This window comes from Neovison vison, chromosome 2, assembly GCF_020171115.1.
Source record: "Neovison vison isolate M4711 chromosome 2, ASM_NN_V1, whole genome shotgun sequence".
Classification (NCBI taxonomy): Eukaryota; Metazoa; Chordata; class Mammalia; order Carnivora; family Mustelidae; genus Neogale; species Neogale vison.
The window spans coordinates 40,586,943-40,601,301 of NC_058092.1; the positions used below are offsets into that span (position 1 = coordinate 40,586,943).

At 35.4% G+C, this 14,359-nt stretch overlaps 1 protein-coding gene across 1 annotated transcript in view; it reads right to left on the minus strand.

Moving 5' to 3' along the window:
* FAF1 (Fas associated factor 1) overlaps window positions 1-14,359 on the minus strand; it is a 475,350-nt gene that overhangs the window by 160,869 nt on the left and 300,122 nt on the right. The gene's annotated exons all lie outside the window — the stretch shown is intronic.

The window sequence follows — 14,359 nt, forward strand, 5'->3', positions numbered from 1 at the left end:
AGTGATTCAACAATTCCATACATCACCCAGTGCTTATTACAATAAGTGCACTCCTTTATCTCCATCACCTATTTTACCCATCCTCCCCCTCCCCATCCACCTTCCCTCCCATAACCATTCAGTTTGTTCTCTATCATTAAGAGTCTGTTTCTTGGTTTGTCTATTTTTTCTTCTTAAGTTCATTTGTTTCTTAAATTCCACATATGAGTGAAATCATATGGCATGTCTTTCTCTGCCTGACTTATTTCACTTAGCATTATACTTTGTAGCTCTTCCATGTCAATGCAAATGTCAAGATTTCATTCCTTTTTATGGTGAAATAATAGTTCACTGTATATATATGCCACCTATTCTTTATTCATTCATCAATCAATAGACACTTTGGCTGCTTTCATAATTTGGCTATCGTAAATAATGCTGATAAACACTGGGGTGCATGTATCCCTTTGAATTAGTACTTTTGTATTCTTTGGGTAAATACCCAGTAGGGCAATTGCTGGATCCTAGGGTAGTTCTATTTTCAACTTTTTGGAGAAACTTCGTATTGTTTTCCAGATTGGCTGCACCAGTTTGCATTCCTACCAACAGAGTAAGAGGGTTCCCCTTTCTCTACATCCTCACCAATTCTTGTTTCTTGTGTCTTGATATTAGCTATTCTGACAGGTGTGAGATAATAAGTCATTTTGGTTTTCATTTGCGTTTCCCTGATGATGAGTGATGTTAAGCATCTTTTCATGTGTCTGTTGGCGATTCACATATCTTCTTTGGAGAAATGTCTGTTCATGTCTTCTGCCCATTTTTTAATTGGATTATTTGGTTTTGAGGTGTTGAGTTGTATTAAGTTCTTTATACATTTTGGATACTAACACTTTATTGGATATGTCATTTGCAAATATCCTCTCCCCTTCAGTAGGTTGTCTTTTAATTTTGTTGGTTATTTTCTTTGCTGTGCAGAAGCTTTTTATTTTGATGTAGTCCCAAAGTTTATTTTTAGTCAAGGTCATTTTTCATAAGACAAAAGAACAGTGTTCCAGGAAACTGTAACAGGCCTCAAATAAAGCTAATCATATATATATATCTCTACTTCCCCATCCACCACCAGTGTGTCTGTTACTTTTCTAATTAGAATTAATACTTCAGTTTACTATTTCCCAGGGAAGCACTCTATAAATCTCTTTTGGAAGGTACCCTGGAATAGTGTTTGCTGAAGGCATTAAAAAGAAGTTTCTACAGATGGTAACAATGTCATTATGTTTTTTTTTTTTTTTTCTCTCCCAATTTATTTATTTTCAGAAAACAGTATTCATTATTTTTTCACCACACCCAGTGCTCCATGCAAGCTGTGCCCTCTATAATACCCACCACCTGGTACCCCAACCTCCCACCCCCACGCCACTTCAAACCCCTCAGATTGTTTTTCAGAGTCCATAGTCTCTCATGGTTCACCTCCCCTTCCAATTTACCCAAATTCCCTACTCCTCTCTAACGCCCCTTGTCCTCCATGCTATTGGTTATGCTCCACAAATGAGTGAAACCATATGATAATTGACTCTCTCTGCTTGACTGATTTCATGTTTTAATCATATTAAACCACAATATCAGATTGTTATAGCTAAGGAATCTACAATATATGTAAAGCACCTTGCACAGTCCTTGGCACACAAATGGTTAACTCAGTTAATTTTTATTACCATTGTGATACATTACCCAAAGAATCTGCCTAGTTTACCCAACACAATTAAAGCCAAATATATTTACTCCTACTGAAGTTTTTAGTGGGTCAGATATTAAATAACTAATTCGAGGTTTAAATTAAACTTGGGAAAATATGAGCAAATATGAATACACATCAGAGGAATTAAAACAATATTAAATAGACCAAAGAGGGTGTTTTTCTTTGGTGTTCATGAAATGACACATTTGTCTATTAGTGTAATGATGATATCATGTTTCTTTCATTATTTTAAAAATAAAATAGGGTCTCCATTAGCACAGTGAAAACACTTTTGGTAACTTTTGGGGAAGTGTGAACTAAACTGATACACAAAGAAACCCAAATATCTGTAAATTCATAGAGACCAACCAAGGACAAAACAGTGGGTTGGTCATAACTACAATTCGAACATGTGTTATAATCAAGCTAATTATCTGAAGACAAATATTGGAATGAAAAAGGCAAATGTCACATGATTACACATGTATTTTCAATCATGTGAGGTGTGTAGTCTCATTAGATTATACTGATAAAGATCATTTGTATTTGGTTATTTTTTCTTTAGTCTGGTTAGAGGTTTTTAAATTTTTTTTTACTTGGGGTATAAGCTTTGCCACCTTATTCATTTTATTTTATTTACGTTTTAAAGTAATCTCTATGTCCAATGTGGGGTTCGAACTCACTACACTGCAATCAAGAGTCCCATGCTCTACTAACTGAGCCAGCCAGGTGCCCTCTAGTTAGAGGTTTTGTTAGTTTGTTTTGGCGTCTAGATGTTTTGGCATTGTCTCTTACAAATGCTAGAAAATAGGATTAATAATAATAGTTTTTAAAAGCAAAACTATATAATTCTGTCATCCTGTTCATCATATTCATCAACATTTGTTACAACTGGCTCAATTGCTTTCATTCTAGTACAAACAAAAGCAAAGCTAATTTGGATAAGAAGCACAGGCTAAATTTCTTTTCTTGTCTTTTCTCTTTTACATGCTAAATTTCAAGTCACGTTACATTCACAATATTTTTCATTAAAAAAGTCCTCCTCCCCCACCCTAAAATCCTCTGATAATGAAACAATAATGATGGTAAATGTCACTGACAATAAGAAGCAGTGTAGTATAATGGAAAGACTTGGACCAGGAGCCAGAAAAATCTCAATTCAATTATTTCCCGGCCTCCTGCACTTGGGGACGTCATTTCTCTATTCTATGCCAGAATTTTCCATTTATTGAGGTGAATAATCCCTGCCTTAACTACCTCAACAGACTTGTTTTTTTAGTGTTATGTTAGTCACCATACATCTTTAGTTTTTGATGTAGTGCTCCAAGATTCATTGTTTACATATAACACACAGTGCTCCATGTAATATTTGTCCTCCCTAATACCCACCTCCAGGCTCACCCACCCCCCACACCCCTCCTCTCTAAAACCCTTAGTTTGTTTCTCAGAGTCCACAGTGTCTCATGGTTTGTCTCTGTCTTCGATTCCCCCCCTTCACTTCCCCTTTCCTTCTCTTAATGTCCTCCATGTTATTCCTTATGTTTCACAAGTAAGTGAAACCATATGATAATTGACTTTCTCTGCTTGAATTATTTTACTCAGCATAATCTCCTCCAGTCCCATCCATGTTGATGCAAAAGTTGGGCATTCATCCTTTCTGATGGCTGAGTAATATTTTACTGTATGATATGGACCATATCTTCTTTATCCACTCCTCAACTGACTTTTGAAAGGGTTATATGTATTAAGGTAAGTAAAAGCTGGCTTTTGAACCTACTGAATGGACAGAAGACCTGTTATCTTTTCAATGATCATTACTTTTAGGACCTGGAGAAAAGAAATGTTTATTAGATTCTACTATGACTAATCATGTTAAATTAAATGACATACTTTAGGAGAAGCTGGAAGAAACTTTTCATTAAAAGTACACAGTACTTAGCGTAATCTCCTCCAGTCCCATCCAAGTTGATGCAAAAGTTGGGTATTCATCCTTTCTGATGGCTGAGCAATAGTGAAATAAGTCAAACAGAGAAAGTCAATTATCATATGGTATCACTTATTTGTGGAACATAAGGAATAACATGGAGGACATTAGGAAAAGGGAAACATGAAGGGGGAGAAATCGGCGGGAGAGATGAACCACAAGAGACTATGGACTCTGGACAAACTATGTCCAGACTATGGACAAAGAGCATTTTAGAAGGAAGGTGGATGGGGGGATGGCTTAGGAATTTCTGAGTTACTATATGCCCAGTGTGGATTAAATAGAAGTCTGTCCTAAAGGAACATATAAACAAGTTAGAAAGTTTAAAAGATGCACCTAGCTACAGGCAAAGAAAAAGGAATACAAGGGAATAAAGATGGGGCAGTCTCTGTGGGGCTAGCAACCCCATGGAAGGGACAATAGTTACTCAGACAGTGATTTCATGATATAATAGAACTCGTAACCTAAATTCACATGAAACATATGAAGTCAGAAGGCTGAGGCTCTAGGCTGGCTGAATCACTCGATTGTCCCATAACCATGGACAAAATCACTTAGAATTTCTGTATTTCTTATTTATTATTTAGAGGGGGAATAGTATAAAAGAACCTGTTCTTAATTCACAAAATAGGGTAATACAATTTGTACTCTCTCATAGAGTTGGTATGAAGATCCAATGAAGTTGAGATAATGTATGTGAAACCAAATGGTTATATAATTTTGAAGGATCGATACTACTATCAGTGAGGTATTTATTTGGTAAGGAACTGGAAAAAAAAGATTAGGGCTGGTTTGTTTGACTTTATAGTTGAAGGGGGTTACCTTAAAAAATTTAAATTTGCATACATTATGTTAGTTAATTAACCTATACATAATGGTAATCTCTCAATCGCAAGATTGCTTTAACCTAATATAATGAAGAACAGTGACTCATTTGCAAATCTATTTCAAGGCTTTATTCAGTTTTTTTCCCGACCATGTTAGACTGTAATTCTCTGATTTCCATGATCGCAGATGCAGAGATTCAAAACAGACTCACAAATTCAAAATGAAATCAAGCCAAAATTCCTTTATTATTTAATTCTATACCTTTAAATAAATAAAGCACATCTGAGAGTATAATCTTCTGAATGCCTAGGGATGGAGAAAGGTTGGGGTAAAAGAAATTTCATGCCTAAAAATCTCACTGGCCATTATATATATTAAATGAGTCTTAGGTTTAATTAAATTAAACTATTATATATATATTATATATTTATAATATTTAATTTATATACATAAATACATAAATGGGTTATGTTGTTGAAAGGCATGGGAGATATACAGATATCTATCTATCTATATTTATTTATTTACAAAAACTTTCTTTTCTTAAAGTGTAATTTTAGGTTTACAACAAAACTGGGAAGAAAGAACAGAGATTTCTCCTATACTCCCTGTCCCCAAACAGGCATAATCTCTCCCATTATCAACATCACTCACCAGAATGGTGTTTTTTATTATGGATAAACCTACGTGGACACATCATAATTACTCAAAGTCCATAGCTTACATTAGGGTTCACTCTTCCTGTTGCACATTTTAAGGTATAATGGCATTTATCCACTGTATAATATCATACAGAGTTATTTTCACCGCTCTAAAAATCTTCTGTGCTCTGACTATTCATCTCCACCTCCCCTCACTGCCCTTGGCAACCACTGAAGGATCTTTTTTTTTTGTCTCCACAGTGTGTTTTTTCCAGAATGTCATTTGAAATTGGTCTCTTTCAATTAGTAATATGCATTTAAAGTCCATCCATGTCTTTTCATGGCTTAAAATCTCATTTCCTCTTAGTATTGAAAGAAATTCCCTTGTCTGGATGTACCACAGTTTGTTTATCCATTCGCCTACTGAAGGATGTCTTGGTTGCTTTCAGGTTATGGCAATTATGAATAAAGTTGCTAAAAATATCTTTGTGTAGGTTACTGTACAGAACTAAATTTACAACTCCCTTGGGTAAATAGCAAGAAGCATAATTGCTATATCATATGGTAAGAGTATGTTTAGTTTTCTAAGAAACCACCAAATTATATTCCAAAATGGCTGTAACATTTTGCATCCCTACCAATAGTGAATGAGAGTTCCTATTGCTCCACATCCTCACCAGCATTTGTGATGTCAGTGGTCTGGAATTTGGTCATTTAATAGGTGTTTTTCATGTGTGTTTTTTTTTTTTTTACGTGAGACGTAGGGGCGGAGGAAGAGGGAGAGAATTGTTTTAGAAGATTTCATTTATCTAGAGAGAGAGAGCGCGCGCGCGCACATGCGAGTGCACAAGCAGGGGGAGGGGCAGAGGCAGAAAGAGAGGACGAGGAGACTTCCTGCTAAGCAGGGAGCCTGATGTGAGGCTTGGTCTCAGGACCCTGAGATCAGGACCCGAGCCAAAATCAGATTCTTAAGTGACTGAGCCATTCAGGCACCCTGGGAGAGAGAGAGAATCTTTATTTTTTTTTTAATTTATTTTTCATTTTCAGCATAACAGTATTCATTATTTTTGCACCACACCCAGTGCTCCATGCAATCCGTGCCCTCTATAATACCCATCACCTGGTACCCCGACCTCCCACCCCCCCACCCCTTCAAAACACTCAGATTGTTTTTCAGAGTTCATAGTGAGAGAGAGAATCTTAACCAGGCTCTTGTCCAGCACGGAGTCTGATGCTGGGCTTGCATCTCACAACCCTGAGATCATGACCTGAGCCAAAATCAAGAGTTGGATGCTTAACATACTGAGCCACCTAGGCATCCCTTAATAGGTAGTTTTTAAGTTTGCATTTCCCTGATGCAACATATGATGTGGAACATCTTTTCATATGCTTAGTTGCCATCTGTATATCTTTTTTGGTAAGATGTCTGTTAAGGTCTTTGGTTCATTTTATAATTGGGTTGTTCATTTTTTTGTTGAGTTTTAAGAGTTACTCATATATTTTAAAGATTAAAAAAAATTTTTTTTTTTATTTGACAGACAAAGATCACAAGTAGGCAGAGAGGCAGGCATGGGGGCAGGGGCAGGAAGCAAGGACCCTGCTGAGCAGGGAGCCTGATGCAGGTCTCGATCCCAGGACCTTGAGATCATGACTTAAGCCAAAGGCAAAGGCTTTAACCCACTGAGCCACCGACTGTGCCACATGAGTTCCTCATGTATTTTAGATAAAGATCCCTTCTCAGATGTATCTTTTGTAGATCTTTTCTACCAATTTGTGGCTTATCTTCTGATTCTCTTGAAAGCAAGGACTTCCAAAGTCTTGAGTGTCTTGAGTTTGAATTCACTTTGGGTAGTTATTGTTCTACTATTTATGCCAATCAGTATTTCATATCTCAAACCTCAGCTTCTTCTATAAAAATGGGTAACATTTCCTTTTCTAAAAGGCTTTCTGTAAGATGGCTTTAATAATAACAGATTGGTCAAATAGTATATATCCAATTAGTAAATACTCCTAAGGCCTATTTGAAGTTTTGGTGGTTTTTTTTTCTTATAGAAAGAATTTGGTATTATCTTAGGAACATATTAACTATGCCAATTATTTCTAAAATGTGGTTTAGAGACACAGGTTTTTTGAGATCCTTTTAGGGGTTCCGCAAAGTCAAAATCATTTTCATAATAATACATAGATGGTATTTGACTTTCTCACTGTTTTTACACTGACAGTGGAAAAGCAATAATGGTGGGCAAAACTGCCATATTGGTACCTTAGCACAAACCAAGGTAGTGACATCAAACTTTGTGAAAGTCTCCACTGCCATGTACTCACTGTAAAAATGCCAGTTTAACTTAAGAATGTTCCTGTTAAATCAGAAAAAAATATTACTTCTAATTAAACTTGACTCTCGAGTACACCTCTTCTAATATTCTCTATATGACAAATGGGAAGTATGTGTAAAACTCCTGTTGCATGAAGAAGTATGATGGTTATGCTAAGGAAAAAGCACTTGTGTAATTGTTTGACTTATGTGCTGAACGAACTACTTTTTTCATAGAACACTATTATTACTAAAATGACTGGAAGGCAAACTATGGTTATTTGGTTGGTATTAAGTATTTGACAGGATTTTCTTCCAAAATGAATTAAGCAAGCCTGTTCCTTTAAGGAACAGGTCTGGAAGTATTAACTGTCCATGACAAAATTTGAGTTTTCAAGTAAAAAAATCTCGGAAAACTTAGCCACCAGAAATGTCACAGATTCCTAATGCTTAAAGATCTGCCTTTCCTTTTTTTTTTTTTTTTTAAGATTTTGTTTTGTTTTGTTTGTTTTTTGAAGATTCTATTCATTTGACAGAGAGATAGCAAGAAAGGGAACACAAGCAGGGGGAGTGGGAGAGGGAGAAGCAGGTTTCCTGCATGGAGTCCAACATAAGGTTCAATTCCAGGACCCCAGGATCATTACATTACCTGAGCTAAAGACAGGTGCTGAGCCACCCAGGTACCCCTAAAGATCTTGTTTTCAAGTAATCTCTACACCCAACATGGGGCTTGAACCCATAATCCTGAGATCAAGAGTCATATGCTCCACCAACTGAACCAGCCAGGTACCCCTTAAAGACCTTTCTGATGAGATTGGTGGTACTATTAACAGGTTATTTTTTATACGTATATTATATAATGGAATAGGTCAATATTAGAAAATCTGCGTAACTCAGAGGACCAATACTCTCCAAGTGAACAATGAATGCATGATGTTATAAAATTACGTACTGGTAAAGGATCTAATTAAAGTGGAGGACAGACCAATGAATCTTACTGTAACAAAGTACAAAAAGTATATTGATCTGGCTGCAGATTCCACAATAAAACTAACATTTGGAGAATCATCACTTTGAGTTCTGGTTTATCAAAGAAGAATAACCACAGTCATCTGAAAAGACTATTAAAGTACTCCTCCCTGAGAGCAACCCACATGAATGACCTCTCAGATCCCTTCTAGCTCTCATAGACTATGATCTTAATGCATTACTAAGAAAATTCAGTTCCGTGGCCTGCAGGATCCTTGCCCTGCGTGTGATACACTTAGTAACACAAACTAAAAATTATAAAACTATAGCTTCACTATTTGTATATTTTTAAAATGATTTTATTTATTTATTTGAAGACAGAGAGAGACAGCACACATGCATGAATGGGGGAGGGGGCAGAGGGAGAAACACTCTCCGCTAAGCAGGGAGCCCAATGCAGGGCTTGATTCCAGGGATCCTGGGATCATGACCTGAGCTGAAGGCAGATGCTTAACTCACTGAGCTATCCAGGTGCCCCATATATCTCTTAAAAGTTAGTTTGTAAAATACAATTGCCTTGAGTTTTAAAAATATTAATTTTAAAATATTAAGCATATTGATATAACTGATATTAAAATTAATAAAACATAAAATATTAACATAAGAAAAATATTAAACCATATTTCAAGCATGTCACTAGTATAATTAGTTTAGTTCCATCTAGGTTTGGGAGTCTTACTGGGCCTCAGCATTGAATACAATCATTGCAGTGCAATGAAGATACACACATACATATCACTAAGTATTACTTTATTGAGGTATAACTGACCTATAATAAACTATACACATTTTGAAATATATAATTTGATATGGTTTGAAATATATGTACAAATACCATGAAATCACTTTGTAATTTTAAAAATATTTTAATAATAATTGCTATTATTGTGAACTTAATATATACTGGTATTATGTGTGTGCTTTATATGCATTACTCCACTTAACTGTCACAATACTCTCCCTTGATAGGTATTATTATAATCCCCATTTTAAAGATAAGGATACTGAGCCTTACATAGATTAAGAGGCTTGCCCAAGGTCACATAGACACTAAATAGTGAGCCAAAACTCAAACTCAGAAAGATTTATCTCAGAGGCATTTACAATAATTCAATCAAACAACTATTAAGGCTCTACTGTATGTTGTCTGAGGGACTGATAAACTGTAATTACATTCTTTGGCTTAATCAAAATAGTTACTCCTGGATACCATCAATCTGTCAGGTACTATATCTTAAGTGCTAAATATATGTCTACCATATATGACAATCCTGCAAATTAGAGATAAATATGATTGCATAGATCGCAAAACAGCCTTGGAGGGGTAGAATAACTTGTCTAAGATTAATTAACTACTAAGATTTTATTCCAAAAGCCATGGAGTTTTAACTATGCCACACATTTCTGACCAACCCACAGCTTTTTATGAATAAGAAGCCCTAAAGATAACTAACTCCTGGATCACCCCTTTAAAATTTTCAGATGCTCACTGTTCAGTCAGACAGATTAAAGTAGTTAGAAGCCAAACGGAATCATGAAGCTAAAGTTTCATTTACTGCCAAACAGAGTGCAAATCAAAAAAAGCTTATTTATTCACAATCCAAGCTTTTTTTTTTTTTTTTTAAATCACTTATGTGCTAGAGGTGTCACAGAGCTTTAATTTGTGGCAGGTTGAAGCAAGCTTATTAAGAATGTTAGTTACCAAGTGCACATCCACTTGTCTGGGCTAGCCCACTGCCACATTCTTGTAGCAGGGTTAAATAGCAGTTTAGTCACCTCATTAAAAAGAAAAAAGCACACTGTTAAAAAGGAAGTGACTAATAATGCTCTGGAACCAATGGAATGGAATATTATAAGACATGTGGAGGTCAAGATCAATTAGCTACAAAACTCCTGTGTAAACAGCTCAAAAACTGTGTTCTCTTCCTGGTCTTGCTGTATTAGAGCCCTCAACTGATTTGGCAAGTTGGTAAGATTTAATGAAATAAATATCAACAGTAGCAAATTCTGAGGCTTTCTGCTGTGTACAAAAATAAGAATGCTATCATGCAAGCAAGCTGAGTTGAAAGAAACAGGGATGGCTGCTGTAGATGGCTTCATTTTATACTCACGTGGTATTAGAGTTGTAAAGGTCTTTGGATTCATCAATTGCTGATATCCCAACAAGGAGACCACAGATTTTTTTTTTTTTTTTTTTTAAGAAGGCACCACACCCAGCATGGAACTCCATGAGGGGCTTGAACTCACATGAGATCCAAGAGTTCGATGCTTAACCAACTGAGCCACCCAAGCGCCCTAGAGACCACAGATCTTTAAGTCTTAGCTGAAGTTAAGTGCTGCCACCATACTATGTCCATCAAGCATCCTTTGCTCCATTCAAAGCTAGTAATGGGACTCTACTGAGAGTTTATTGCTAGCCTACTCGTAAGCATCTTCCATCAGTAGCCCCATCATTTCTAATAGATTCCAAATGAAAGGTAGTTTCTTCTCACAAGAAGATCTAGTCTAATACTACTATTTAAGATACAGAGAGGTAAAGTTGTTTGCTCCAAGTCACAGCTTAATGATAGCACAAGTATGTTTTCTTGACTCTTAACCTATTCTTCAAAGATGTTATAGCTAGTTGCAAAGTACTATATTTTGTTTTAATTATCCCAAATTCCTAAAACAAATTTTTTAGAAAATTTATATGAAAATAATTTAAAATGCTCCTGACTTGTTTTTTTTGTTTGTTTGTTTCTTTTAATCTAACAGACACAGGAAAAGATGTTCAACATGATTAATCATCAGAGAAAAGCAAATCAAATCCACAATGAGATACCATCTCACACCAGTCAGAATGGCTGGTATCAAAAAGACAAAAAATAAAAGTGTTAGCAAGGAAATGGAGAAAAGGGAACGCTTGTGCACTGTTGATGGGACTGTAAATGTAAATTGGTACAGCTACAAACAAACAAACAAATAAACCAAACACCTAAAAACAGAAATGCCTTATGAGCCACCTCTGGATATTTATCCAAAGAAAATGAAGACACTAATTTGAAAAGATATAGGCACCCCAATATTTATTGCACCATTAGTTATAATAGCCAAGATATGGAAGCTACCTAAGTGTTCCTCAATAGGTACATGGAAAAAGGAGATGTGGTAAATATATACAACAGAATATTAGTTATAAAATAAAATGAAATCTTGCCATTTGCAACACAAATGGGCTTAGAGGGTATTACATTAAAAGAAAGAAATCAGACCAACAAAGACAAATACCAAATGATTTCACTTATACATGGAATCTCAGAAACAAAACAAAGGAACAAACAACAACAACAACAACAACAAACAGATTCATAAATACAGAGAACAAATTAAAAGGAGGGGAATATGGGGATGGCTGAAATAGGTGAAGAGGATAAAGAGGTACAAACCTCAGTTATAAAATAAATAAATCACAAGGATGAAAAGTACAGCATGGGGAATATAGTCAATAATATTATAATAAATTTGTATGGTGACACACAGTAACTACACTTATGGTGAGTATTTTGTAATGTATATAATTGCACACCTGAAACTAATACAATATTAAAGGTCAACTATACCTCAATAAAATTTTTTTAAAAAGAAAAAAATAATAATTTGAGATGGATCTTTGAGGAAATGATTGTCAAAATAAATAGCATTTCCTAATGCAGTGGTATGCAGAAATGCCTTAGCAAAGCAACGTTTTTGTGGCACTCTTGTAAGCTATATAAGCTGGGTACCTTGGGTCCTCAGTGAACATTTGCAGAGGTCAATTTTCAATAAAAAAAACAACTGCATTATAATACTTTTAATTTATTTATTTGGTTCTACTTAGCCAATAGTTAGTGTCATATGTGAATATTCCCAAGATGTGAACTGTAGCTTTGACAGGTTGTAAATTCTAAATAACATACTTAAATTGCCTCTTTGAACAAAGAATAAATTTATTAAAAGTTTTGAAAATATTTTTAAGATTACGTTGGGATTCTTGAAAACAAGGAGAATCACCTGATGATACTTTTCTACATTATAACTGCCCACCTTCATACTTCCTGCACTGGTCCAACATTATCCAGCATTCTATCAAAGAGAGGTTGCTCAACACAAAAAAGTTTTCTTTTTTTAAAGTCTTCTATTAAAAAAAGAATAAAAAAAATAAAGTCTTTTATTGCATCCCAGCTCCTAAAACTACATTATACCTTAAGGAGATAAAAATTTACCCACTGCAGCAGAATTAACAAATTTTCTAAAGAAGATATACTTTTATAAAACTAAACAGACAATAACAACATTCTTGCATTTTTATTTGATTCTAGTAAGTATACTAGACAAGCTTCTGAAGTCCTTCAGAATACTGGAGTACTTCTGAAAATTAAGTTATATAAGAATTTAGCCCTATCAGACCAGCCTAACACTGCCTACTGGTATAATTTCTCTCACACCCATTTAGCAAGAATGGTTAGATTTACCTCCATAAAGACACTAGCTCAGGCAGGCAGACTAGTTATTATTTGCAAGACAACTCAAAGCCAAGGAAGCTATTTCAGTTGGAGGGGGAGCATGAACCATGAGAGACCGTGGATTCTGAGAAACAAACTAAGGGTTTTAGAGGCGATGGGCGTGGGGAGATGGGTGAGCCTGGTGTTGGGTATTAAGGAGGAAACGTATTGTATGGAGCACTTGGTGTGGTACATAAACAGTGAATTTTGGAACCCCGAAAAAATAAAATAAGATTTTAAAAAAATGAGTGAAGAGTTCTGTTGTAAAGTCTGCTACTTTGCACAGGGGCCAAAAATCCATGCTGTGAATTAAAATGGCACTTGTTTCTCAGTTCAATCTCTTTACAGCTCACTCATTTAATTGCTTATGAGCACCCTCTGGTGGAGGGCAGAAAAGAGAAAAGAAACCATTTAAAAAATCCACTGCTTCTGAAAGTCACAGGACAAGTGAGGGGAAAGTTATCTGAAACATGCAGATGTCTCTTGAACTTGCCCTTCTTCCCCATAATTACTTATAATTTAGAACTAGTTGCCAAGCAAGTTATATGAACCATATAGTTACCCAGAGTCTATAACTTAATTATTCAATAAACATTTATGTTCCCATTATGTCAGGCACTTGGATACAGATAACCTGGCCTTGGATCCTGGCTTTGATATTTAATACATTTCTCAGGGAATGACCCTGACCTCATAAGACCCCATTTTCCTCATGTGAGTAATGGGAATATCATCTTTACTGACAGCATTAAAAAGATGTAAGTGAATAAGTGCCAAGTGTAGTGGACTTAAATTAATTTTGCAATGAAAACAAAAACAAAAAGCATACATTTTGCCTTTGGCTCTTTGTCAGGAGATAGAATTATCATATAGGTGTTTTCAGATGCAATGCCCACTTATTTCTGTCTTTAAGAATTTAAGCCTAGGTGATAGTATTGGTATCAGATAAATGTTTAATAACACCTTAATGTCAACTACATTTAACTTGATATGTGTTCTGAAACATACATAGAACAGCCCAATATAATACTTAAACTTTACTACATCAAAGGTATCCAGAAGATGTTGACTAATATTTAATAAAATATTTTCTTCCTAGGTGAACAAGCTAAGCTTATTTAGGGATTTCTTATCTACTCTCAAGACCTTTTATGACATTCTTCTAAGTATCACCCAGTGAGGAGTATGCTTGTTTAGATATATTTTGGCTCTGAGTGTACCTGAGAGCACATCTCTGACATTCATTACCTGTTTCTGACAGCTTTTTTAAAAAAAGATTTTATTTATTTGACAGAGAGTGAGAGCGAGAGAGATCACAGATGGAGAGGG